The sequence below is a fragment of the Pseudorasbora parva genome, chromosome 16 (assembly GCF_024679245.1).
Source record: "Pseudorasbora parva isolate DD20220531a chromosome 16, ASM2467924v1, whole genome shotgun sequence".
Taxonomy (NCBI): domain Eukaryota; kingdom Metazoa; phylum Chordata; class Actinopteri; order Cypriniformes; family Gobionidae; genus Pseudorasbora; species Pseudorasbora parva.
Window position 1 is genome coordinate 392,501 of NC_090187.1, and position 17,500 is coordinate 410,000.

The following is a 17,500-nucleotide window of genomic DNA, read 5'->3' on the forward strand; positions in this document are numbered from 1 at the left end:
ATGTAGCTAAGAAACAACACAGTTGTACATGACCTCGTGTCGCAACGGTAGCGCGTCTGACTCCAGATCAGAAGGTTGCGTGTTCAAATCACGTCGGGGTCAATCATTCCATTCTTTGATGGCAAACCTTTTGTGAAAATCAGGAATAATTACTCCTAGACTCAATATGTAGCTAAGAAACAATACAGCTGTGCGTGACCTCGTGGCGCAACGGTAGCGCGTCTGACTCCAGATCAGAAGGTTGCGTGTTCAAATCACGTCGGGGTCAATCATTCCATTCTTTTAATTGCAAACCTTTGGTGAAAATCAGGAATAATTACTCCTAGACTCAATATGTAGCTAAGAAACAATACAGTTGTACATGACCTCGTGTCGCAACGGTAGCGCGTCTGACTCCAGATCAGAAGGTTGCGTGTTCAAATCACGTCGGGGTCAATCATTCCATTCTTTGATGGCAAACCTTTTGTGAAAATCAGGAATAATTACTCCTAGACTCAACATGTAGCTAAGAAACAATACAGTTGTACATGGCCTCATGGCGCAACGGTAGCGCGTCTGACTCCAGATCAGAAGGTTGCGTGTTCAAATTACGTCGGGGTCAATCATTCCATTCTTTGATGGCAAACAATTTCTGAAAATCAGGAATAATTACTCCTAGACTCAACAACTAGCTAAGAAACAATACAGCTGTGCGTGGCCTCGTGGCGCAACGGTAGCGCGTCTGACTCCAGATCAGAAGGTTGCGTGTTCAAATCACGTCGGGGTCAATCATTCCATGCTTTAATTGCAAACCTTTTGTGAAAATCAGGAATAATTACTCCTAGACTCAACAACTACCTAAGAAACAATACAGCTGTGCGTGGCCTCGTGGCGCAACGGTAGCGCGTCTGACTCCAGATCAGAAGGTTGTGTGTTCAAATCACGTCGGAGTCAATCATTCCATTCTTTCATTGCAAACCTTTTGTGAAAATCAGGAATAATTACTCCTAGACTCAACAACTAGCTAAGAAACAATACAGCTGTGCGTGGCCTCGTGGCGCAACGGTAGCGCGTCTGACTCCAGATCAGAAGGTTGCGTGTTCAAATCACGTCGGGGTCAATCATTCCATTCTTTTAATTGCAAATCTTTTGTGAAAATCAGGAATAATTACTCCTAGACTCAACATGTAGCTAAGAAACAATACAGTTGTACATGACCTCGTGGCGCAACGGAAGCGCGTCTGACTCCAGATCAGAAGGTTGCGTGTTCAAATCACGTCGGGGTCAATCATTCCATTCTTTCATTGCAAACCTTTGGTGAAAATCAGGAATAATTACTCCTAGACTCAATATGTAGCTAAGAAACAATACAGTTGTACATGACCTCGTGGCGCAACGGTAGCACGTCTGACTCCAGATCAGAAGTTTGCGTGTTCAAATCACGTTGGGGTCAATCATTCCATTCTTTGATTGCAAACCTTTTGTGAAAATCAGGAATAATTACTCCTAGACTCAATATGTAGCTAAGAAACAATACAGCTGTGCGTGGCCTCGTGGCGCAACGGTAGCGCGTCTGACTCCAGATCAGAAGGTTGCGTGTTCAAATCACGTCGGGGTCAATCATTCCATTCTTTTAATTGCAAATCTTTTGTGAAAATCAGGAATAATTACTCCTAGACTCAACATCTAGCTAAGAAACAATACAGATGTGCGTGGCCTCGTGGCGCAACGGAAGCGCGTCTGACTCCAGATCAGAAGGTTGCGTGTTCAAATCACGTCGGGGTCAATCATTCCATTCTTTCATTGCAAACCTTTGGTGAAAATAAGGAATAATTACTCCTAGACTCAATATGTAGCTAAGAAACAATACAGTTGTACATGACCTCGTGGCGCAACGGTAGCACGTCTGACTCCAGATCAGAAGTTTGCGTGTTCAAATCACGTTGGGGTCAATCATTCCATTCTTTGATTGCAAACCTTTTGTGAAAATCAGGAATAATTACTCCTAGACTCAATATGTAGCTAAGAAACAATACAGCTGTGCGTGGCCTCGTGGCGCAACGGTAGCGCGTCTGACTCCAGATCAGAAGGGTGCGTGTTCAAATCACGTCGGGGTCAATCATTCCATTCTTTTAATTGCAAATCTTTTGTGAAAATCAGGAATAATTACTCCTAGACTCAACAACTAGCTAAGAATTAATACTGCTGTACATGGCCTCGTGGCGCAACGGAAGCGCGTCTGACTCCAGATCAGAAGGTTGCGTGTTCAAATCACGTCGGGGTCAATCATTCCATTCTTTTAATTGCAAATCTTTGGTGAAAATCAGGAATAATTACTCCTAGACTCAACAACTAGCTAAGAAACAATACTGCTGTACATGGCCTCGTGGCGCAACGGAAGCGCGTCTGACTCCAGATCAGAAGGTTGCGTGTTCAAATCACGTCGGGGTCAATCATTCCATTCTTTTAATTGCAAACCTTTTGTGAAAATCAGGAATAATTACTCCTAGACTCAATATGTAGCTAAGAAACAATACAGTTGTAAATGACCTCGTGGCGCAACGGTAGCGCGTCTGACTCCAGATCAGAAGGTTGCGTGTTCAAATCACGTCGGGGTCAATCATTCCATTCTTTGATTGCAAACCTTTTGTGAAAATCAGGAATAATTACTCCTAGACTCAACAACTAGCTAAGAAACAATACAGCTGTGCGTGGCCTCGTGGCGCAACGGAAGCGCGTCTGACTCCAGATCAGAAGTTTGCGTGTTCAAATCACGTTGGGGTCAATCATTCCATTCTTTGATTGCAAACCTTTTGTGAAAATCAGGAATAATTACTCCTAGACTCAACAACTAGCTAAGAAACAATACAGGTGTACATGGCCTCGTGGCGCAACGGAAGCGCGTCTGACTCCAGATCAGAAGTTTGCGTGTTCAAATCACGTCGGGGTCAATCATTCCATTCTTTTAATTGCAAACCTTTTGTGAAAATCAGGAATAATTACTCCTAGACTCAACAACTAGCTAAGAAACAATACAGGTGTACATGACCTCGTGGCGCAACGGTAGCGCGTCTGACTCCAGATCAGAAGGTTGCGTGTTCAAATCACGTCGTGGTCAATCATTCCATTCGTTTAATTGCAAACCTTTGGTGAAAATCAGGAATAATTACTCCTAGACTCAATATGTAGCTAAGAAACAATACAGTTGTACATGACCTCGTAGCGCAACGGTAGCGCGTCTGACTCCAGATCAGAAGGTTGCGTGTTCAAATCACGTCGGGGTCAATCATTCCATTCTTTTAATTGCAAACCTTTGTTGAAAATCAGGAATAATTACTCCTAGACTCAATATGTAGCTAAGAAACAATACAGTTGTACATGACCTCGTGTCGCAACGGTAGCGCGTCTGACTCCAGATCAGAAAGTTGCGTGTTCAAATCACGTCGGGGTCAATCATTCCATTCTTTGATGGCAAACAATTTCTGAAAATCAGGAATAATTACTCCTAGACTCAATATGTAGCTAAGAAACAATACAGTTGTACATGGCCTCGTGGCGCAACGGTAGCGCGTCTGACTCCAGATCAGAAGGTTGCGTGTTCAAATCACGTCGGGGTCAATCATTCCATTCTTTTAATTGCAAACCTTTTGTGAAAATCAGGAATAATTACTCCTAGACTCAACATGTAGCTAAGAAACAATACAACTTTGTGTGGCCTCGTGGCACAACGGTAGCGCGTCTGACTCCAGATCAGAAGGTTGCGTGTTCAAATCACGTCGGGGTCAATCATTCCATTCTTTTAATTGCAAACCTTTTGTGAAAATCAGGAATAATTACTCCTAGACTCAATATGTAGCTAAGAAACAATACAGTTGTACATGACCTCGTGGCGCAACGGTAGCGCGTCTGACTCCAGATCAGAAGGTTGCGTGTTCAAATCACGTCGGGGTCAATCATTCCATTCTTTGATGGCAAACCTTTTGTGAATATCAGGAATAATTACTCCTAGACTCAATATGTAGCTAAGAAACAATACAGTTGTACATGGCCTCATGGCGAAACGGTAGCGCGTCTGACTCCAGATCAGAAGGTTGCGTGTTCAAATCACGTCGGGGTCAATCATTCCATGCTTTAATTGCAAACCTTTTGTGAAAATCAGGAATAATTACTCCTAGACTCAACAACTAGCTAAGAAACAATACAGCTGTGCGTGGCCTCGTGGCGCAACGGTAGCGCGTCTGACTCCAGATCAGAAGGTTGTGTGTTCAAATCACGTCGGGGTCAATCATTCCATTCTTTGATTGCAAAACTTTTGTGAAAATCAGGAATAATTACTCCTAGACTCAACAACTAGCTAAGAAACAATACAGCTGTGCGTGGCCTCGTGGCGCAACGGAAGCGCGTCTGACTCCAGATCAGAAGTTTGCGTGTTCAAATCACGTTGGGGTCAATCATTCCATTCTTTGATTGCAAACCTTTTGTGAAAATCAGGAATAATTACTCCTAGACTCAACAACTAGCTAAGAAACAATACAGGTGTACATGGCCTCGTGGCGCAACGGAAGCGCGTCTGACTCCAGATCAGAAGTTTGCGTGTTCAAATCACGTCGGGGTCAATCATTCCATTCTTTTAATTGCAAACCTTTTGTGAAAATCAGGAATAATTACTCCTAGACTCAACAACTAGCTAAGAAACAATACAGGTGTACATGACCTCGTGGCGCAACGGTAGCGCGTCTGACTCCAGATCAGAAGGTTGCGTGTTCAAATCACGTCGTGGTCAATCATTCCATTCGTTTAATTGCAAACCTTTGGTGAAAATCAGGAATAATTACTCCTAGACTCAATATGTAGCTAAGAAACAATACAGTTGTACATGACCTCGTAGCGCAACGGTAGCGCGTCTGACTCCAGATCAGAAGGTTGCGTGTTCAAATCACGTCGGGGTCAATCATTCCATTCCTTTAATTGCAAACCTTTGTTGAAAATCAGGAATAATTACTCCTAGACTCAATATGTAGCTAAGAAACAATACAGTTGTACATGACCTCGTGTCGCAACGGTAGCGCGTCTGACTCCAGATCAGAAAGTTGCGTGTTCAAATCACGTCGGGGTCAATCATTCCATTCTTTGATGGCAAACAATTTCTGAAAATCAGGAATAATTACTCCTAGACTCAATATGTAGCTAAGAAACAATACAGTTGTACATGGCCTCGTGGCGCAACGGTAGCGCGTCTGACTCCAGATCAGAAGGTTGCGTGTTCAAATCACGTCGGGGTCAATCATTCCATTCTTTTAATTGCAAACCTTTTGTGAAAATCAGGAATAATTACTCCTAGACTCAACATGTAGCTAAGAAACAATACAACTTTGTGTGGCCTCGTGGCACAACGGTAGCGCGTCTGACTCCAGATCAGAAGGTTGCGTGTTCAAATCACGTCGGGGTCAATCATTCCATTCTTTTAATTGCAAACCTTTTGTGAAAGTCAGGAATAATTACTCCTAGACTCAATATGTAGCTAAGAAACAATACAGTTGTACATGACCTCGTGGCGCAACGGTAGCGCGTCTGACTCCAGATCAGAAGGGTGCGTGTTCAAATCACGTCGGGGTCAATCATTCCATTCTTTTAATTGCAAATCTTTTGTGAAAATCAGGAATAATTACTCCTAGACTCAACAACTAGCTAAGAATTAATACTGCTGTACATGGCCTCGTGGCGCAACGGAAGCGCGTCTGACTCCAGATCAGAAGGTTGCGTGTTCAAATCACGTCGGGGTCAATCATTCCATTCTTTTAATTGCAAATCTTTGGTGAAAATCAGGAATAATTACTCCTAGACTCAACAACTAGCTAAGAAACAATACTGCTGTACATGGCCTCGTGGCGCAACGGAAGCGCGTCTGACTCCAGATCAGAAGGTTGTGTGTTCAAATCACGTCGGGGTCAATCATTCCATTCTTTTAATTGCAAACCTTTTGTGAAAATCAGGAATAATTACTCCTAGACTCAATATGTAGCTAAGAAACAATACAGTTGTAAATGACCTCGTGGCGCAACGGTAGCGCGTCTGACTCCAGATCAGAAGGTTGCGTGTTCAAATCACGTCGGGGTCAATCATTCCATTCTTTGATTGCAAACCTTTTGTGAAAATCAGGAATAATTACTCCTAGACTCAACAACTAGCTAAGAAACAATACAGCTGTGCGTGGCCTCGTGGCGCAACGGAAGCGCGTCTGACTCCAGATCAGAAGTTTGCGTGTTCAAATCACGTTGGGGTCAATCATTCCATTCTTTGATTGCAAACCTTTTGTGAAAATCAGGAATAATTACTCCTAGACTCAACAACTAGCTAAGAAACAATACAGGTGTACATGGCCTCGTGGCGCAACGGAAGCGCGTCTGACTCCAGATCAGAAGTTTGCGTGTTCAAATCACGTCGGGGTCAATCATTCCATTCTTTTAATTGCAAACCTTTTGTGAAAATCAGGAATAATTACTCCTAGACTCAACAACTAGCTAAGAAACAATACAGGTGTACATGACCTCGTGGCGCAACGGTAGCGCGTCTGACTCCAGATCAGAAGGTTGCGTGTTCAAATCACGTCGTGGTCAATCATTCCATTCGTTTAATTGCAAACCTTTGGTGAAAATCAGGAATAATTACTCCTAGACTCAATATGTAGCTAAGAAACAATACAGTTGTACATGACCTCGTAGCGCAACGGTAGCGCGTCTGACTCCAGATCAGAAGGTTGCGTGTTCAAATCACGTCGGGGTCAATCATTCCATTCTTTTAATTGCAAACCTTTGTTGAAAATCAGGAATAATTACTCCTAGACTCAATATGTAGCTAAGAAACAATACAGTTGTACATGACCTCGTGTCGCAACGGTAGCGCGTCTGACTCCAGATCAGAAAGTTGCGTGTTCAAATCACGTCGGGGTCAATCATTCCATTCTTTGATGGCAAACAATTTCTGAAAATCAGGAATAATTACTCCTAGACTCAATATGTAGCTAAGAAACAATACAGTTGTACATGGCCTCGTGGCGCAACGGTAGCGCGTCTGACTCCAGATCAGAAGGTTGCGTGTTCAAATCACGTCGGGGTCAATCATTCCATTCTTTTAATTGCAAACCTTTTGTGAAAATCAGGAATAATTACTCCTAGACTCAACATGTAGCTAAGAAACAATACAACTTTGTGTGGCCTCGTGGCACAACGGTAGCGCGTCTGACTCCAGATCAGAAGGTTGCGTGTTCAAATCACGTCGGGGTCAATCATTCCATTCTTTTAATTGCAAACCTTTTGTGAAAATCAGGAATAATTACTCCTAGACTCAATATGTAGCTAAGAAACAATACAGTTGTACATGACCTCGTGGCGCAACGGTAGCGCGTCTGACTCCAGATCAGAAGGTTGCGTGTTCAAATCACGTCGGGGTCAATCATTCCATTCTTTGATGGCAAACAATTTCTGAAAATCAGGAATAATTACTCCTAGACTCAACAACTACCTAAGAAACAATACAGCTGTGCGTGGCCTCGTGGCGAAACGGTAGCGCGTCTGACTCCAGATCAGAAGGTTGCGTGTTCAAATCACGTCGGGGTCAATCATTCCATGCTTTAATTGCAAACCTTTTGTGAAAATCAGGAATAATTACTCCTAGACTCAACAACTAGCTAAGAAACAATACAGCTGTGCGTGGCCTCGTGGCGCAACGGTAGCGCGTCTGACTCCAGATCAGAAGGTTGTGTGTTCAAATCACGTCGGGGTCAATCATTCCATTCTTTGATTGCAAACCTTTTGTGAAAATCAGGAATAATTACTCCTAGACTCAACAACTAGCTAAGAAACAATACAGGTGTACATGGCCTCGTGGCGCAACGGAAGCGCGTCTGACTCCAGATCAGAAGTTTGCGTGTTCAAATCACGTCGGGGTCAATCATTCCATTCTTTTAATTGCAAACCTTTTGTGAAAATCAGGAATAATTACTCCTAGACTCAACAACTAGCTAAGAAACAATACAGGTGTACATGACCTCGTGGCGCAACGGTAGCGCGTCTGACTCCAGATCAGAAGGTTGCGTGTTCAAATCACGTCGTGGTCAATCATTCCATTCGTTTAATTGCAAACCTTTGGTGAAAATCAGGAATAATTACTCCTAGACTCAATATGTAGCTAAGAAACAATACAGTTGTACATGACCTCGTAGCGCAACGGTAGCGCGTCTGACTCCAGATCAGAAGGTTGCGTGTTCAAATCACGTCGGGGTCAATCATTCCATTCCTTTAATTGCAAACCTTTGTTGAAAATCAGGAATAATTACTCCTAGACTCAATATGTAGCTAAGAAACAATACAGTTGTACATGACCTCGTGTCGCAACGGTAGCGCGTCTGACTCCAGATCAGAAAGTTGCGTGTTCAAATCACGTCGGGGTCAATCATTCCATTCTTTGATGGCAAACAATTTCTGAAAATCAGGAATAATTACTCCTAGACTCAATATGTAGCTAAGAAACAATACAGTTGTACATGGCCTCGTGGCGCAACGGTAGCGCGTCTGACTCCAGATCAGAAGGTTGCGTGTTCAAATCACGTCGGGGTCAATCATTCCATTCTTTTAATTGCAAACCTTTTGTGAAAATCAGGAATAATTACTCCTAGACTCAACATGTAGCTAAGAAACAATACAACTTTGTGTGGCCTCGTGGCACAACGGTAGCGCGTCTGACTCCAGATCAGAAGGTTGCGTGTTCAAATCACGTCGGGGTCAATCATTCCATTCTTTTAATTGCAAACCTTTTGTGAAAATCAGGAATAATTACTCCTAGACTCAATATGTAGCTAAGAAACAATACAGTTGTACATGACCTCGTGGCGCAACGGTAGCGCGTCTGACTCCAGATCAGAAGGTTGCGTGTTCAAATCACGTCGGGGTCAATCATTCCATTCTTTGATGGCAAACCTTTTGTGAATATCAGGAATAATTACTCCTAGACTCAATATGTAGCTAAGAAACAATACAGTTGTACATGGCCTCATGGCGAAACGGTAGCGCGTCTGACTCCAGATCAGAAGGTTGCGTGTTCAAATCACGTCGGGGTCAATCATTCCATTCTTTGATGGCAAACAATTTCTGAAAATCAGGAATAATTACTCCTAGACTCAACAACTACCTAAGAAACAATACAGCTGTGCGTGGCCTCGTGGCGAAACGGTAGCGCGTCTGACTCCAGATCAGAAGGTTGCGTGTTCAAATCACGTCGGGGTCAATCATTCCATGCTTTAATTGCAAAACTTTTGTGAAAATCAGGAATAATTACTCCTAGACTCAACATGTAGCTAAGAAACAATACAGCTGTGCGTGGCCTCGTGGCGCAACGGTAGCGCGTCTGACTCCAGATCAGAAGGTTGTGTGTTCAAATCACGTCGGGGTCAATCATTCCATTCTTTCATTGCAAACCTTTGGTGAAAATCAGGAATAATTACTCCTAGACTCAACATGTAGCTAAGAAACAATACAGCTGTGCGTGGCCTCGTGGCCCAACGATAGCGCGTCTGACTCCAGATCAGAAGTTTGCGTGTTCAAATCACGTTGGGGTCAATCATTCCATTCTTTGATTGCAAACCTTTTGTGAAAATCAGGAATAATTACTCCTAGACTCAATATGTAGCTAAAAAACAATACAGTTGTACATGGCCTCGTGGCGCAACGGTAGCGCGTCTGACTCCAGATCAGAAGTTTGTGTGTTCAAATCACGTCGGGGTCAATCATTCCATTCTTTGATTGCAAACCTTTTGTGAAAATCAGGAATAATTACTCCTAGACTCAACAACTACCTAAGAAACAATACAGCTGTGCGTGGCCCCTTGGCGCAACGGTAGCGCGTCTGACTCCAGATCAGAAGGTTGCGTGTTCAAATCACGTCGGGGTCAATCATTCCATTCTTTGATTGCAAACCTTTTGTGAAAATCAGGAATAATTACTCCTAGACTCAACAACTACCTAAGAAACAATACAGCTGTGCGTGGCCTCGTGGCGCAACGGTAGCGCGTCTGACTCCAGATCAGAAGGTTGCGTGTTCAAATCACGTCGGGGTCAATCATTCCATTCTTTGATTGCAAACCTTTTGTGAAAATCAGGAATAATTACTCCTAGACTCAATATGTAGCTAAGAAACAATACAGTTGTACATGACCTCGTGGCGCAACGGTAGCGCGTCTGACTCCAGATCAGAAGGTTGCGTGTTCAAATCACGTCGGAGTCAATCATTCCATTCTTTGATTGCAAACCTTTTGTGAAAATCAGGAATAATTACTCCTAGACTCAACAACTAGCTAAGAAACAATACTGCTGTACATGGCCTCGTGGCGCAACGGTAGCGCGTCTGACTCCAGATCGGAAGGTTGCGTGTTCAAATCACGTCGGGGTCAATCATTCCATTCTTTGATTGCAAACCTTTTGTGAAAATCAGGAATAATTACTCCTAGACTCAACAACTAGCTAAGAAACAATACAGCTGTACATGTCCTCGTGGCGCAACGGTAGCGCGTCTGACTTCAGATCAGAAGTTTGCGTGTTCAAATCACGTCGGGGTCAATCATTCCATTCTTTTAATTGCAAACCTTTTGTGAAAATCAGGAATAATTACTCCTAGACTCAACAACTAGCTAAGAAACAATACAGCTGTACATGTCCTCGTGGCGCAACGGAAGCGCGTCTTACTCCAGATCAGAAGGTTGCGTGTTTAAATCACGTCGGGGTCAATCATTCCATTCTTTTAATTGCAAACCTTTGGTGAAAATCAGGAATAATTACTCCTAGACTCAACATGTAGCTAAGAAACAATACAACTGTGCGTGGCCTCGTGGCGCAACGGTAGCGCGTCTGACTCCAGATCAGAAGTTTGCGTGTTCAAATCACGTCGGGGTCAATCATTCCATTCTTTTAATTGCAAACCTTTGGTGAAAATCAGGAATAATTACTCCTAGACTCAATATGTAGCTAAGAAACAATACAGCTGTGTGTGACCTCGTGGCGCAACGGTAGCGCGTCTGACTCCAGATCAGAAGGTTGCGTGTTCAAATCACGTCGGGGTCAATCATTCCATTCTTTGATTGCAAACCTTTTGTGAAAATCAGGAATAATTACTCCTAGACTCAATATGTAGCTAAGAAACAATACAGTTGTACATGACCTCGTGGCGCAACGGTAGCGCGTCTGACTCCAGATCAGAAGGTTGCGTGTTCAAATCACGTCGGGGTCAATCATTCCATTCTTTGATTGCAAACCTTTTGTGAAAATCAGGAATAATTACTCCTAGACTCAACATGTAGCTAAGAAACAATACAGTTGTACATGGCCTCATGGCGCAACGGTAGCGCGTCTGACTCCAGATCAGAAGGTTGCGTGTTCAAATCACGTCGGGGTCAATCATTCCATTCTTTGATGGCAAACAATTTCTGAAAATCAGGAATAATTACTCCTAGACTCAACAACTAGCTAAGAAACAATACAGCTGTCCGTGGCCTCGTGGCGCAACGGTAGCGCGTCTGACTCCAGATCAGAAGGTTGCGTGTTCAAATCACGTCTGGGTCAATCATTCCATGCTTTAATTGCAAACCTTTTGTGAAAATCAGGAATAATTACTCCTAGACTCAACAACTACCTAAGAAACAATACAGCTGTGCGTGGCCTCGTGGTGCAACGGTAGCGCGTCTGACTCCAGATCAGAAGGTTGTGTGTTCAAATCACGTCGGAGTCAATCATTCCATTCTTTCATTGCAAACCTTTTGTGAAAATCAGGAATAATTATTCCTAGACTCAACAACTAGCTAAGAAACAATACAGCTGTGCGTGGCCTCGTGGCGAAACGGTAGCGCGTCTGACTCCAGATCAGAAGGTTGTGTGTTTAAATCACGTCGGGGTCAATCATTCCATTCTTTCATTGCAAACCTTTTGTGAAAATCAGGAATAATTACTCCTAGACTCAACATGTAGCTAAGAAACAATACAGTTGTGCGTGGCCTCGTGGCGCAACGGTAGCGCGTCTGACTCCAGATCAGAAGTTTGCGTGTTCAAATCACGTTGGGGTCAATCATTCCATTCTTTGATTGCAAACCTTTTGTGAAAATCAGGAATAATTACTCCTAGACTCAACAACTAGCTAAGAAACAATACTGCTGTACATGGCCTCGTGGCGCAACGGTAGCGCGTCTAACTCCAGATCAGAAGGTTGCGTGTTCAAATCACGTCGGGGTCAATCATTCCATTCTTTGATTGCAAACCTTTTGTGAAAATCAGGAATAATTACTCCTAGACTCAACAACTAGCTAAGAAACAATACAGTTGTACATGACCTCGTGGCGCAACGGTAGCGCGTCTAACTCCAGATCAGAAGGTTGCGTGTTCAAATCACGTCGGGGTCAATCATTCCATTCTTTGATTGCAAACCTTTTGTGAAAATCAGGAATAATTACTCCTAGACTCAACAACTAGCTAAGAAACAATACTGCTGTACATGGCCTCGTGGCGCAACGGTAGCGCGTCTAACTCCAGATCAGAAGGTTGCGTGTTCAAATCACGTCGGGGTCAATCATTCCATTCTTTGATTGCAAACCTTTTGTGAAAATCAGGAATAATTACTCCTAGACTCAATATGTAGCTAAGAAACAATACTGCTGTACATGGCCTCGTGGCGCAACGGAAGCGCGTCTGACTCCAGATCAGAAGTTTGCGTGTTCAAATCACGTCGGGGTCAATCATTCCATTCTTTTAATTACAAACCTTTGGTGAAAATCAGGAATAATTACTCCTAGACTCAATATGTAGCTAAGAAACAATACAGTTGTACATGACCTCGTGGCGCAACGGTAGCGCGTCTGACTCCAGATCAGAAGTTTGCGTGTTCAAATCACGTCGGGGTCAATCATTCCATTCTTTGATTGCAAACCTTTTGTGAAAATCTGGAATAATTACTCCTAGACTCAACAACTAGCTAAGAAACAATACAGCTGTGCGTGGCCTAGTGGCGCAACGGTAGCGCGTCTGACTCCAGATCAGAAGGTTGCGTGTTCAAATCACGTCGGGGTCAATCATTCCATTCTTTGATTGCAAACCTTTTGTGAAAATCAGGAATAATTACTCCTAGACTCAATATGTAGCTAAGAAACAATACAGTTGTACATGACCTCGTGGCGCAACGGTAGCGCGTCTGACTCCAGATCAGAAGGTTGCGTGTTCAAATCACGTCGGGGTCAATCATTCCATTCTTTGATGGCAAACAATTTCTGAAAATCAGGAATAATTACTCCTAGACTCAACAACTAGCTAAGAAACAATACAGCTGTCCGTGGCCTCGTGGCGCAACGGTAGCGCGTCTGACTCCAGATCAGAAGGTTGCGTGTTCAAATCACGTCTGGGTCAATCATTCCATGCTTTAATTGCAAACCTTTTGTGAAAATCAGGAATAATTACTCCTAGACTCAACAACTACCTAAGAAACAATACAGCTGTGCGTGGCCTCGTGGCGCAACGGTAGCGCGTCTGACTCCAGATCAGAAGGTTGTGTGTTCAAATCACGTTGGAGTCAATCATTCCATTCTTTCATTGCAAACCTTTTGTGAAAATCAGGAATAATTACTCCTAGACTCAACATCTAGCTAAGAAACAATACAGCTGTGCGTGGCCTCGTGGCGAAACGGTAGCGCGTCTGACTCCAGATCAGAAGGTTGTGTGTTCAAATCACGTCGGGGTCAATCATTCCATTCTTTCATTGCAAACCTTTTGTGAAAATCAGGAATAATTACTCCTAGACTCAACATGTAGCTAAGAAACAATACAGTTGTGCGTGGCCTCGTGGCGCAACGGTAGCGCGTCTGACTCCAGATCAGAAGTTTGCGTGTTCAAATCACGTTGGGGTCAATCATTCCATTCTTTGATTGCAAACCTTTTGTGAAAATCAGGAATAATTACTCCTAGACTCAACAACTAGCTAAGAAACAATACTGCTGTACATGGCCTCGTGGCGCAACGGTAGCGCGTCTAACTCCAGATCAGAAGGTTGCGTGTTCAAATCACGTCGGGGTCAATCATTCCATTCTTTGATTGCAAACCTTTTGTGAAAATCAGGAATAATTACTCCTAGACTCAACAACTAGCTAAGAAACAATACAGTTCTACATGACCTCGTGGCGCAACGGTAGCGCGTCTGACTCCAGATCAGAAGGTTGCGTGTTCAAATCACGTCGGGTTCAATCATTTCATTCTTTCATTGCAAACCTTTTGTGAAAATCAGGAATAATTACTCCTAGACTCAACAACTAGCTAAGAAACAATACAGCTGTACATGGCCTCGTGGCGCAACGGTAGCGCGTCTGACTCCAGATTAGAAGGTTGCGTGTTCAAATCACGTCGGGGTCAATCATTCCATTCTTTGATTGCAAACCTTTTGTGAAAATCAGGAATAATTACTCCTAGACTCAACAACTAGCTAAGAAACAATACTGCTGTACATGGCCTCGTGGCGCAACGGTAGCGCGTCTGACTCCAGATCAGAAGGTTGCGTGTTCAAATCACGTCGGGGTCAATCATTCCATTCTTTGATTGCAAACCTTTTGTGAAAATCAGGAATAATTACTCCTAGACTCAACAACTAGCTAAGAAACAATACAGCTGTGCGTGGCCTCGTGGCGCAACGGTAGCGCGTCTGACTCCAGATCAGAAGGTTGCGTGTTCAAATCACGTCGGGGTCAATCATTCCATTCTTTGATTGCAAACCTTTTGTGAAAATCAGGAATAATTACTCCTAGACTCAACAACTAGCTAAGAAACAATACTGCTGTACATGGCCTCGTGGCGCAACGGTATGGCGTCTGACTCCAGATCAGAAGGTTGCGTGTTCAAATCACGTCGGGGTCAATCATTCCATTCTTTGATTGCAAACCTTTTGTGAAAATCAGGAATAATTACTCCTAGACTCAACAACTAGCTAAGAAACAATACAGCTGTGCGTGGCCTCGTGGCGCAACGGTAGCGCGTCTGACTCCAGATCAGAAGGTTGCGTGTTCAAATCACGTCGGGGTCAATCATTCCATTCTTTTAATTACAAACCTTTGGTGAAAATCAGGAATAATTACTCCTAGACTCAATATGTAGCTAAGAAACAATACAGTTGTACATGACCTCGTGGCGCAACGGTAGCGCGTCTGACTCCAGATCAGAAGTTTGCGTGTTCAAATCACGTCGGGGTCAATCATTCCATTCTTTTAATTGCAAACCTTTTGTGAAAATCAGGAATAATTACTCCTAGACTCAACAACTAGCTAAGAAACAATACTGCTGTACATGGCCTCGTGGCGCAACGGTAGCGCGTCTGACTCCAGATCAGAAGGTTGCGTGTTCAAATCACGTCGGGGTGAATCATTCCATTCTTTTAATTGCAAACCTTTGGTGAAAATCAGGAATAATTACTCCTAGACTCAATATGTAGCTAAGAAACAATACAGTTTTACATGACCTCGTGGCGCAACGGTAGCGCGTCTGACTCCAGATCAGAAGTTTGCGTGTTCAAATCACGTCGGGGTCAATCATTCCATTCTTTTAATTGCAAACCTTTGGTGAAAATCAGGAATAATTACTCCTAGACTCAACATGTAGCTAAGAAACAATACAGCTGTGCGTGGCCTGGTGGCGCAACGGTAGTGCGTCTGACTCCAGATCAGAAGGTTGCGTGTTCAAATCACGTCGGGGTCAATCATTCAATGATTGCAAAGCTTTTGTGAAAATCAGGAATAATTACTCCTAGACTCAACATGTAGCTAAGAAACAATACAGCTGTGCGTGGCCTGGTGGCGCAACGGTAGTGCGTCTGACTCCAGATCAGAAGGTTGCGTGTTCAAATCACGTCGGGGTCAATCATTCTATGATTGCAAAGCTTTTGTGAAAATCAGGAATAATTACTCCTAGACTCAACATCTAGCTAAGAAACAATACAGCTGTGCGTGGCCTCGTGGCGCAACGGTAGCGCGTCTGACTCCAGATCAGAAGGTTGCGTGTTCAAATCACGTCGGGGTCAATCATTCCATTCTTTGATTGCAAACCTTTTGTGAAAATCAGGAATAATTACTCCTAGACTCAATATGTAGCTAAGAAACAATACAGTTGTAAATGACCTCGTGGCGCAACGGTAGCGCGTCTGACTCCAGATCAGAAGGTTGCGTGTTCAAATCACGTCGGGGTCAATCAGTCCATTCTTTGATTGCAAACCTTTTGTGAAAATCAGGAATAATTACTCCTAGACTCAACATGTAGCTAAGAAACAATACAGCTGTGCGTGGCCTCGTGGCGCAACGGTAGCGCGTCTGACTCCAGATCAGAAGGTTGCGTGTTCAAATCACGTCGGGGTCAATCATTCCATTCTTTGATTGCAAACCTTTTGTGAAAATCAGGAATAATTACTCCTAGACTCAATATGTAGCTAAGAAACAATACAGTTTTACATGACCTCGTGGCGCAACGGTAGCGCGTCTGACTCCAGATCAGAAGGTTGCGTGTTCAAATCACGTCGGTGTCAATCATTCCATTCTTTGATTGCAAACCTTTTGTGAAAATCAGGAATAATTACTCCTAGACTCAACATGTAGCTAAGAAACAATACAACTGTGCGTGGCCTTGTGGCGCAACGGTAGCGCGTCTGACTCCAGATCAGAAGTTTGCGTGTTCAAATCACGTCGGGGTCAATCATTCCATTCTTTTAATTGCAAACCTTTGGTGAAAATCAGGAATAATTACTCCTAGACTCAACAACTACCTAAGAAACAATACAGCTGTGCGTGGCCTCGTGGCGCAACGGTAGCGCGTCTGACTCCAGATCAGAAGGTTGTGTGTTCAAATCACGTCGGAGTCAATCATTCCATTCTTTCATTGCAAACCTTTTGTGAAAATCAGGAATAATTACTCCTAGACTCAACATCTAGCTAAGAAACAATACAGCTGTGCGTGGCCTCGTGGCGCAACGGTAGCGCGTCTGACTCCAGATCAGAAGGTTGTGTGTTCAAATCACGTCGGGGTCAATCATTCCATTCTTTCATTGCAAACCTTTTGTGAAAATCAGGAATAATTACTCCTAGACTCAACAACTAGCTAAGAAACAATACAGCTGTGCGTGGCCTCGTGGCGCAACGGTAGCGCGTCTGACTCCAGATCAGAAGGTTGTGTGTTCAAATCACGTCGGGGTCAATCATTCCATTCTTTCATTGCAAACCTTTTGTGAAAATCAGGAATAATTACTCCTAGACTCAACATCTAGCTAAGAAACAATACTGCTGTACATGGCCTCGTGGCGCAACGGAAGCGCGTCTGACTCCAGATCAGAAGGTTGTGTGTTCAAATCACGTCGGGGTCAATCATTCCATTCTTTCATTGCAAACCTTTTGTGAAAATCAGGAATAATTACTCCTAGACTCAACAACTAGCTAAGAAACAATACTGCTGTACATGGCCTCGTGGCG

General features: G+C 43.5%; 82 non-coding genes across 82 annotated transcripts in view; all 82 read left to right on the forward strand.

Annotated features, from left to right (window-relative positions):
* The first annotated feature begins 30 nt into the window (after positions 1-30).
* trnaw-cca (transfer RNA tryptophan (anticodon CCA)) lies at positions 31-102 on the forward strand. Its single transcript has one exon. It is a non-coding gene; the product is annotated as a tRNA-Trp (tRNA).
* A 94-nt stretch (positions 103-196) lies between these two features.
* Positions 197-268, forward strand: trnaw-cca (transfer RNA tryptophan (anticodon CCA)). Its single transcript has one exon. It is a non-coding gene; the product is annotated as a tRNA-Trp (tRNA).
* A 95-nt stretch (positions 269-363) lies between these two features.
* On the forward strand, positions 364-435 carry trnaw-cca (transfer RNA tryptophan (anticodon CCA)). Its single transcript has one exon. It is a non-coding gene; the product is annotated as a tRNA-Trp (tRNA).
* A 260-nt stretch (positions 436-695) lies between these two features.
* trnaw-cca (transfer RNA tryptophan (anticodon CCA)) lies at positions 696-767 on the forward strand. Its single transcript has one exon. It is a non-coding gene; the product is annotated as a tRNA-Trp (tRNA).
* A 94-nt stretch (positions 768-861) lies between these two features.
* Positions 862-933, forward strand: trnaw-cca (transfer RNA tryptophan (anticodon CCA)). Its single transcript has one exon. It is a non-coding gene; the product is annotated as a tRNA-Trp (tRNA).
* A 94-nt stretch (positions 934-1,027) lies between these two features.
* Positions 1,028-1,099, forward strand: trnaw-cca (transfer RNA tryptophan (anticodon CCA)). Its single transcript has one exon. It is a non-coding gene; the product is annotated as a tRNA-Trp (tRNA).
* A 95-nt stretch (positions 1,100-1,194) lies between these two features.
* Positions 1,195-1,266, forward strand: trnaw-cca (transfer RNA tryptophan (anticodon CCA)). The gene has a single exon. It is a non-coding gene; the product is annotated as a tRNA-Trp (tRNA).
* A 260-nt stretch (positions 1,267-1,526) lies between these two features.
* On the forward strand, positions 1,527-1,598 carry trnaw-cca (transfer RNA tryptophan (anticodon CCA)). The gene has a single exon. It is a non-coding gene; the product is annotated as a tRNA-Trp (tRNA).
* Positions 1,599-1,693: 95 nt separating this feature from the next.
* trnaw-cca (transfer RNA tryptophan (anticodon CCA)) lies at positions 1,694-1,765 on the forward strand. The gene has a single exon. It is a non-coding gene; the product is annotated as a tRNA-Trp (tRNA).
* A 260-nt stretch (positions 1,766-2,025) lies between these two features.
* trnaw-cca (transfer RNA tryptophan (anticodon CCA)) lies at positions 2,026-2,097 on the forward strand. Its single transcript has one exon. It is a non-coding gene; the product is annotated as a tRNA-Trp (tRNA).
* Positions 2,098-2,192: 95 nt separating this feature from the next.
* trnaw-cca (transfer RNA tryptophan (anticodon CCA)) lies at positions 2,193-2,264 on the forward strand. Its single transcript has one exon. It is a non-coding gene; the product is annotated as a tRNA-Trp (tRNA).
* A 95-nt stretch (positions 2,265-2,359) lies between these two features.
* trnaw-cca (transfer RNA tryptophan (anticodon CCA)) lies at positions 2,360-2,431 on the forward strand. Its single transcript has one exon. It is a non-coding gene; the product is annotated as a tRNA-Trp (tRNA).
* Positions 2,432-2,526: 95 nt separating this feature from the next.
* Positions 2,527-2,598, forward strand: trnaw-cca (transfer RNA tryptophan (anticodon CCA)). Its single transcript has one exon. It is a non-coding gene; the product is annotated as a tRNA-Trp (tRNA).
* Positions 2,599-2,858: 260 nt separating this feature from the next.
* On the forward strand, positions 2,859-2,930 carry trnaw-cca (transfer RNA tryptophan (anticodon CCA)). The gene has a single exon. It is a non-coding gene; the product is annotated as a tRNA-Trp (tRNA).
* Positions 2,931-3,025: 95 nt separating this feature from the next.
* Positions 3,026-3,097, forward strand: trnaw-cca (transfer RNA tryptophan (anticodon CCA)). Its single transcript has one exon. It is a non-coding gene; the product is annotated as a tRNA-Trp (tRNA).
* A 95-nt stretch (positions 3,098-3,192) lies between these two features.
* trnaw-cca (transfer RNA tryptophan (anticodon CCA)) lies at positions 3,193-3,264 on the forward strand. The gene has a single exon. It is a non-coding gene; the product is annotated as a tRNA-Trp (tRNA).
* A 261-nt stretch (positions 3,265-3,525) lies between these two features.
* On the forward strand, positions 3,526-3,597 carry trnaw-cca (transfer RNA tryptophan (anticodon CCA)). Its single transcript has one exon. It is a non-coding gene; the product is annotated as a tRNA-Trp (tRNA).
* Positions 3,598-3,692: 95 nt separating this feature from the next.
* trnaw-cca (transfer RNA tryptophan (anticodon CCA)) lies at positions 3,693-3,764 on the forward strand. Its single transcript has one exon. It is a non-coding gene; the product is annotated as a tRNA-Trp (tRNA).
* Positions 3,765-3,859: 95 nt separating this feature from the next.
* On the forward strand, positions 3,860-3,931 carry trnaw-cca (transfer RNA tryptophan (anticodon CCA)). Its single transcript has one exon. It is a non-coding gene; the product is annotated as a tRNA-Trp (tRNA).
* Positions 3,932-4,191: 260 nt separating this feature from the next.
* trnaw-cca (transfer RNA tryptophan (anticodon CCA)) lies at positions 4,192-4,263 on the forward strand. The gene has a single exon. It is a non-coding gene; the product is annotated as a tRNA-Trp (tRNA).
* A 260-nt stretch (positions 4,264-4,523) lies between these two features.
* Positions 4,524-4,595, forward strand: trnaw-cca (transfer RNA tryptophan (anticodon CCA)). The gene has a single exon. It is a non-coding gene; the product is annotated as a tRNA-Trp (tRNA).
* A 95-nt stretch (positions 4,596-4,690) lies between these two features.
* On the forward strand, positions 4,691-4,762 carry trnaw-cca (transfer RNA tryptophan (anticodon CCA)). Its single transcript has one exon. It is a non-coding gene; the product is annotated as a tRNA-Trp (tRNA).
* Positions 4,763-4,857: 95 nt separating this feature from the next.
* Positions 4,858-4,929, forward strand: trnaw-cca (transfer RNA tryptophan (anticodon CCA)). The gene has a single exon. It is a non-coding gene; the product is annotated as a tRNA-Trp (tRNA).
* A 261-nt stretch (positions 4,930-5,190) lies between these two features.
* Positions 5,191-5,262, forward strand: trnaw-cca (transfer RNA tryptophan (anticodon CCA)). Its single transcript has one exon. It is a non-coding gene; the product is annotated as a tRNA-Trp (tRNA).
* A 95-nt stretch (positions 5,263-5,357) lies between these two features.
* On the forward strand, positions 5,358-5,429 carry trnaw-cca (transfer RNA tryptophan (anticodon CCA)). The gene has a single exon. It is a non-coding gene; the product is annotated as a tRNA-Trp (tRNA).
* A 95-nt stretch (positions 5,430-5,524) lies between these two features.
* On the forward strand, positions 5,525-5,596 carry trnaw-cca (transfer RNA tryptophan (anticodon CCA)). Its single transcript has one exon. It is a non-coding gene; the product is annotated as a tRNA-Trp (tRNA).
* A 95-nt stretch (positions 5,597-5,691) lies between these two features.
* trnaw-cca (transfer RNA tryptophan (anticodon CCA)) lies at positions 5,692-5,763 on the forward strand. Its single transcript has one exon. It is a non-coding gene; the product is annotated as a tRNA-Trp (tRNA).
* A 95-nt stretch (positions 5,764-5,858) lies between these two features.
* Positions 5,859-5,930, forward strand: trnaw-cca (transfer RNA tryptophan (anticodon CCA)). The gene has a single exon. It is a non-coding gene; the product is annotated as a tRNA-Trp (tRNA).
* A 95-nt stretch (positions 5,931-6,025) lies between these two features.
* On the forward strand, positions 6,026-6,097 carry trnaw-cca (transfer RNA tryptophan (anticodon CCA)). The gene has a single exon. It is a non-coding gene; the product is annotated as a tRNA-Trp (tRNA).
* Positions 6,098-6,357: 260 nt separating this feature from the next.
* On the forward strand, positions 6,358-6,429 carry trnaw-cca (transfer RNA tryptophan (anticodon CCA)). Its single transcript has one exon. It is a non-coding gene; the product is annotated as a tRNA-Trp (tRNA).
* Positions 6,430-6,524: 95 nt separating this feature from the next.
* trnaw-cca (transfer RNA tryptophan (anticodon CCA)) lies at positions 6,525-6,596 on the forward strand. Its single transcript has one exon. It is a non-coding gene; the product is annotated as a tRNA-Trp (tRNA).
* Positions 6,597-6,691: 95 nt separating this feature from the next.
* Positions 6,692-6,763, forward strand: trnaw-cca (transfer RNA tryptophan (anticodon CCA)). Its single transcript has one exon. It is a non-coding gene; the product is annotated as a tRNA-Trp (tRNA).
* A 261-nt stretch (positions 6,764-7,024) lies between these two features.
* trnaw-cca (transfer RNA tryptophan (anticodon CCA)) lies at positions 7,025-7,096 on the forward strand. Its single transcript has one exon. It is a non-coding gene; the product is annotated as a tRNA-Trp (tRNA).
* Positions 7,097-7,191: 95 nt separating this feature from the next.
* On the forward strand, positions 7,192-7,263 carry trnaw-cca (transfer RNA tryptophan (anticodon CCA)). Its single transcript has one exon. It is a non-coding gene; the product is annotated as a tRNA-Trp (tRNA).
* Positions 7,264-7,358: 95 nt separating this feature from the next.
* trnaw-cca (transfer RNA tryptophan (anticodon CCA)) lies at positions 7,359-7,430 on the forward strand. Its single transcript has one exon. It is a non-coding gene; the product is annotated as a tRNA-Trp (tRNA).
* A 260-nt stretch (positions 7,431-7,690) lies between these two features.
* trnaw-cca (transfer RNA tryptophan (anticodon CCA)) lies at positions 7,691-7,762 on the forward strand. Its single transcript has one exon. It is a non-coding gene; the product is annotated as a tRNA-Trp (tRNA).
* A 94-nt stretch (positions 7,763-7,856) lies between these two features.
* trnaw-cca (transfer RNA tryptophan (anticodon CCA)) lies at positions 7,857-7,928 on the forward strand. The gene has a single exon. It is a non-coding gene; the product is annotated as a tRNA-Trp (tRNA).
* A 95-nt stretch (positions 7,929-8,023) lies between these two features.
* Positions 8,024-8,095, forward strand: trnaw-cca (transfer RNA tryptophan (anticodon CCA)). The gene has a single exon. It is a non-coding gene; the product is annotated as a tRNA-Trp (tRNA).
* Positions 8,096-8,190: 95 nt separating this feature from the next.
* Positions 8,191-8,262, forward strand: trnaw-cca (transfer RNA tryptophan (anticodon CCA)). Its single transcript has one exon. It is a non-coding gene; the product is annotated as a tRNA-Trp (tRNA).
* A 261-nt stretch (positions 8,263-8,523) lies between these two features.
* On the forward strand, positions 8,524-8,595 carry trnaw-cca (transfer RNA tryptophan (anticodon CCA)). Its single transcript has one exon. It is a non-coding gene; the product is annotated as a tRNA-Trp (tRNA).
* Positions 8,596-8,690: 95 nt separating this feature from the next.
* trnaw-cca (transfer RNA tryptophan (anticodon CCA)) lies at positions 8,691-8,762 on the forward strand. Its single transcript has one exon. It is a non-coding gene; the product is annotated as a tRNA-Trp (tRNA).
* A 95-nt stretch (positions 8,763-8,857) lies between these two features.
* Positions 8,858-8,929, forward strand: trnaw-cca (transfer RNA tryptophan (anticodon CCA)). Its single transcript has one exon. It is a non-coding gene; the product is annotated as a tRNA-Trp (tRNA).
* Positions 8,930-9,355: 426 nt separating this feature from the next.
* trnaw-cca (transfer RNA tryptophan (anticodon CCA)) lies at positions 9,356-9,427 on the forward strand. The gene has a single exon. It is a non-coding gene; the product is annotated as a tRNA-Trp (tRNA).
* A 260-nt stretch (positions 9,428-9,687) lies between these two features.
* trnaw-cca (transfer RNA tryptophan (anticodon CCA)) lies at positions 9,688-9,759 on the forward strand. Its single transcript has one exon. It is a non-coding gene; the product is annotated as a tRNA-Trp (tRNA).
* A 94-nt stretch (positions 9,760-9,853) lies between these two features.
* Positions 9,854-9,925, forward strand: trnaw-cca (transfer RNA tryptophan (anticodon CCA)). The gene has a single exon. It is a non-coding gene; the product is annotated as a tRNA-Trp (tRNA).
* Positions 9,926-10,019: 94 nt separating this feature from the next.
* On the forward strand, positions 10,020-10,091 carry trnaw-cca (transfer RNA tryptophan (anticodon CCA)). The gene has a single exon. It is a non-coding gene; the product is annotated as a tRNA-Trp (tRNA).
* A 94-nt stretch (positions 10,092-10,185) lies between these two features.
* trnaw-cca (transfer RNA tryptophan (anticodon CCA)) lies at positions 10,186-10,257 on the forward strand. Its single transcript has one exon. It is a non-coding gene; the product is annotated as a tRNA-Trp (tRNA).
* Positions 10,258-10,351: 94 nt separating this feature from the next.
* On the forward strand, positions 10,352-10,423 carry trnaw-cca (transfer RNA tryptophan (anticodon CCA)). The gene has a single exon. It is a non-coding gene; the product is annotated as a tRNA-Trp (tRNA).
* Positions 10,424-10,851: 428 nt separating this feature from the next.
* trnaw-cca (transfer RNA tryptophan (anticodon CCA)) lies at positions 10,852-10,923 on the forward strand. Its single transcript has one exon. It is a non-coding gene; the product is annotated as a tRNA-Trp (tRNA).
* Positions 10,924-11,018: 95 nt separating this feature from the next.
* On the forward strand, positions 11,019-11,090 carry trnaw-cca (transfer RNA tryptophan (anticodon CCA)). The gene has a single exon. It is a non-coding gene; the product is annotated as a tRNA-Trp (tRNA).
* A 94-nt stretch (positions 11,091-11,184) lies between these two features.
* Positions 11,185-11,256, forward strand: trnaw-cca (transfer RNA tryptophan (anticodon CCA)). Its single transcript has one exon. It is a non-coding gene; the product is annotated as a tRNA-Trp (tRNA).
* Positions 11,257-11,350: 94 nt separating this feature from the next.
* Positions 11,351-11,422, forward strand: trnaw-cca (transfer RNA tryptophan (anticodon CCA)). Its single transcript has one exon. It is a non-coding gene; the product is annotated as a tRNA-Trp (tRNA).
* Positions 11,423-11,516: 94 nt separating this feature from the next.
* trnaw-cca (transfer RNA tryptophan (anticodon CCA)) lies at positions 11,517-11,588 on the forward strand. The gene has a single exon. It is a non-coding gene; the product is annotated as a tRNA-Trp (tRNA).
* Positions 11,589-12,014: 426 nt separating this feature from the next.
* trnaw-cca (transfer RNA tryptophan (anticodon CCA)) lies at positions 12,015-12,086 on the forward strand. The gene has a single exon. It is a non-coding gene; the product is annotated as a tRNA-Trp (tRNA).
* A 94-nt stretch (positions 12,087-12,180) lies between these two features.
* On the forward strand, positions 12,181-12,252 carry trnaw-cca (transfer RNA tryptophan (anticodon CCA)). Its single transcript has one exon. It is a non-coding gene; the product is annotated as a tRNA-Trp (tRNA).
* Positions 12,253-12,346: 94 nt separating this feature from the next.
* On the forward strand, positions 12,347-12,418 carry trnaw-cca (transfer RNA tryptophan (anticodon CCA)). The gene has a single exon. It is a non-coding gene; the product is annotated as a tRNA-Trp (tRNA).
* Positions 12,419-12,512: 94 nt separating this feature from the next.
* trnaw-cca (transfer RNA tryptophan (anticodon CCA)) lies at positions 12,513-12,584 on the forward strand. The gene has a single exon. It is a non-coding gene; the product is annotated as a tRNA-Trp (tRNA).
* A 94-nt stretch (positions 12,585-12,678) lies between these two features.
* On the forward strand, positions 12,679-12,750 carry trnaw-cca (transfer RNA tryptophan (anticodon CCA)). Its single transcript has one exon. It is a non-coding gene; the product is annotated as a tRNA-Trp (tRNA).
* Positions 12,751-12,845: 95 nt separating this feature from the next.
* Positions 12,846-12,917, forward strand: trnaw-cca (transfer RNA tryptophan (anticodon CCA)). The gene has a single exon. It is a non-coding gene; the product is annotated as a tRNA-Trp (tRNA).
* Positions 12,918-13,011: 94 nt separating this feature from the next.
* On the forward strand, positions 13,012-13,083 carry trnaw-cca (transfer RNA tryptophan (anticodon CCA)). The gene has a single exon. It is a non-coding gene; the product is annotated as a tRNA-Trp (tRNA).
* Positions 13,084-13,177: 94 nt separating this feature from the next.
* trnaw-cca (transfer RNA tryptophan (anticodon CCA)) lies at positions 13,178-13,249 on the forward strand. Its single transcript has one exon. It is a non-coding gene; the product is annotated as a tRNA-Trp (tRNA).
* Positions 13,250-13,343: 94 nt separating this feature from the next.
* Positions 13,344-13,415, forward strand: trnaw-cca (transfer RNA tryptophan (anticodon CCA)). Its single transcript has one exon. It is a non-coding gene; the product is annotated as a tRNA-Trp (tRNA).
* A 426-nt stretch (positions 13,416-13,841) lies between these two features.
* On the forward strand, positions 13,842-13,913 carry trnaw-cca (transfer RNA tryptophan (anticodon CCA)). Its single transcript has one exon. It is a non-coding gene; the product is annotated as a tRNA-Trp (tRNA).
* A 94-nt stretch (positions 13,914-14,007) lies between these two features.
* On the forward strand, positions 14,008-14,079 carry trnaw-cca (transfer RNA tryptophan (anticodon CCA)). Its single transcript has one exon. It is a non-coding gene; the product is annotated as a tRNA-Trp (tRNA).
* Positions 14,080-14,173: 94 nt separating this feature from the next.
* Positions 14,174-14,245, forward strand: trnaw-cca (transfer RNA tryptophan (anticodon CCA)). The gene has a single exon. It is a non-coding gene; the product is annotated as a tRNA-Trp (tRNA).
* Positions 14,246-14,339: 94 nt separating this feature from the next.
* Positions 14,340-14,411, forward strand: trnaw-cca (transfer RNA tryptophan (anticodon CCA)). The gene has a single exon. It is a non-coding gene; the product is annotated as a tRNA-Trp (tRNA).
* Positions 14,412-14,505: 94 nt separating this feature from the next.
* trnaw-cca (transfer RNA tryptophan (anticodon CCA)) lies at positions 14,506-14,577 on the forward strand. The gene has a single exon. It is a non-coding gene; the product is annotated as a tRNA-Trp (tRNA).
* Positions 14,578-14,671: 94 nt separating this feature from the next.
* Positions 14,672-14,743, forward strand: trnaw-cca (transfer RNA tryptophan (anticodon CCA)). Its single transcript has one exon. It is a non-coding gene; the product is annotated as a tRNA-Trp (tRNA).
* Positions 14,744-15,003: 260 nt separating this feature from the next.
* trnaw-cca (transfer RNA tryptophan (anticodon CCA)) lies at positions 15,004-15,075 on the forward strand. Its single transcript has one exon. It is a non-coding gene; the product is annotated as a tRNA-Trp (tRNA).
* Positions 15,076-15,170: 95 nt separating this feature from the next.
* trnaw-cca (transfer RNA tryptophan (anticodon CCA)) lies at positions 15,171-15,242 on the forward strand. The gene has a single exon. It is a non-coding gene; the product is annotated as a tRNA-Trp (tRNA).
* A 95-nt stretch (positions 15,243-15,337) lies between these two features.
* On the forward strand, positions 15,338-15,413 carry trnaw-cca (transfer RNA tryptophan (anticodon CCA)). The gene has a single exon. It is a non-coding gene; the product is annotated as a tRNA-Trp (tRNA).
* Positions 15,414-15,504: 91 nt separating this feature from the next.
* trnaw-cca (transfer RNA tryptophan (anticodon CCA)) lies at positions 15,505-15,576 on the forward strand. The gene has a single exon. It is a non-coding gene; the product is annotated as a tRNA-Trp (tRNA).
* Positions 15,577-15,993: 417 nt separating this feature from the next.
* On the forward strand, positions 15,994-16,065 carry trnaw-cca (transfer RNA tryptophan (anticodon CCA)). Its single transcript has one exon. It is a non-coding gene; the product is annotated as a tRNA-Trp (tRNA).
* A 94-nt stretch (positions 16,066-16,159) lies between these two features.
* On the forward strand, positions 16,160-16,231 carry trnaw-cca (transfer RNA tryptophan (anticodon CCA)). Its single transcript has one exon. It is a non-coding gene; the product is annotated as a tRNA-Trp (tRNA).
* Positions 16,232-16,325: 94 nt separating this feature from the next.
* Positions 16,326-16,397, forward strand: trnaw-cca (transfer RNA tryptophan (anticodon CCA)). The gene has a single exon. It is a non-coding gene; the product is annotated as a tRNA-Trp (tRNA).
* Positions 16,398-16,491: 94 nt separating this feature from the next.
* On the forward strand, positions 16,492-16,563 carry trnaw-cca (transfer RNA tryptophan (anticodon CCA)). The gene has a single exon. It is a non-coding gene; the product is annotated as a tRNA-Trp (tRNA).
* A 94-nt stretch (positions 16,564-16,657) lies between these two features.
* On the forward strand, positions 16,658-16,729 carry trnaw-cca (transfer RNA tryptophan (anticodon CCA)). Its single transcript has one exon. It is a non-coding gene; the product is annotated as a tRNA-Trp (tRNA).
* Positions 16,730-16,824: 95 nt separating this feature from the next.
* Positions 16,825-16,896, forward strand: trnaw-cca (transfer RNA tryptophan (anticodon CCA)). The gene has a single exon. It is a non-coding gene; the product is annotated as a tRNA-Trp (tRNA).
* Positions 16,897-16,990: 94 nt separating this feature from the next.
* trnaw-cca (transfer RNA tryptophan (anticodon CCA)) lies at positions 16,991-17,062 on the forward strand. The gene has a single exon. It is a non-coding gene; the product is annotated as a tRNA-Trp (tRNA).
* Positions 17,063-17,156: 94 nt separating this feature from the next.
* On the forward strand, positions 17,157-17,228 carry trnaw-cca (transfer RNA tryptophan (anticodon CCA)). Its single transcript has one exon. It is a non-coding gene; the product is annotated as a tRNA-Trp (tRNA).
* A 94-nt stretch (positions 17,229-17,322) lies between these two features.
* trnaw-cca (transfer RNA tryptophan (anticodon CCA)) lies at positions 17,323-17,394 on the forward strand. The gene has a single exon. It is a non-coding gene; the product is annotated as a tRNA-Trp (tRNA).
* A 94-nt stretch (positions 17,395-17,488) lies between these two features.
* The window catches only part of trnaw-cca (transfer RNA tryptophan (anticodon CCA)), a 72-nt gene continuing 60 nt past the window's right edge, over positions 17,489-17,500 (forward strand). The window contains exon 1 of the tRNA in view: positions 17,489-17,500. This exon is cut by the window's right edge and continues 60 nt beyond it. This is a non-coding gene — a tRNA (tRNA-Trp).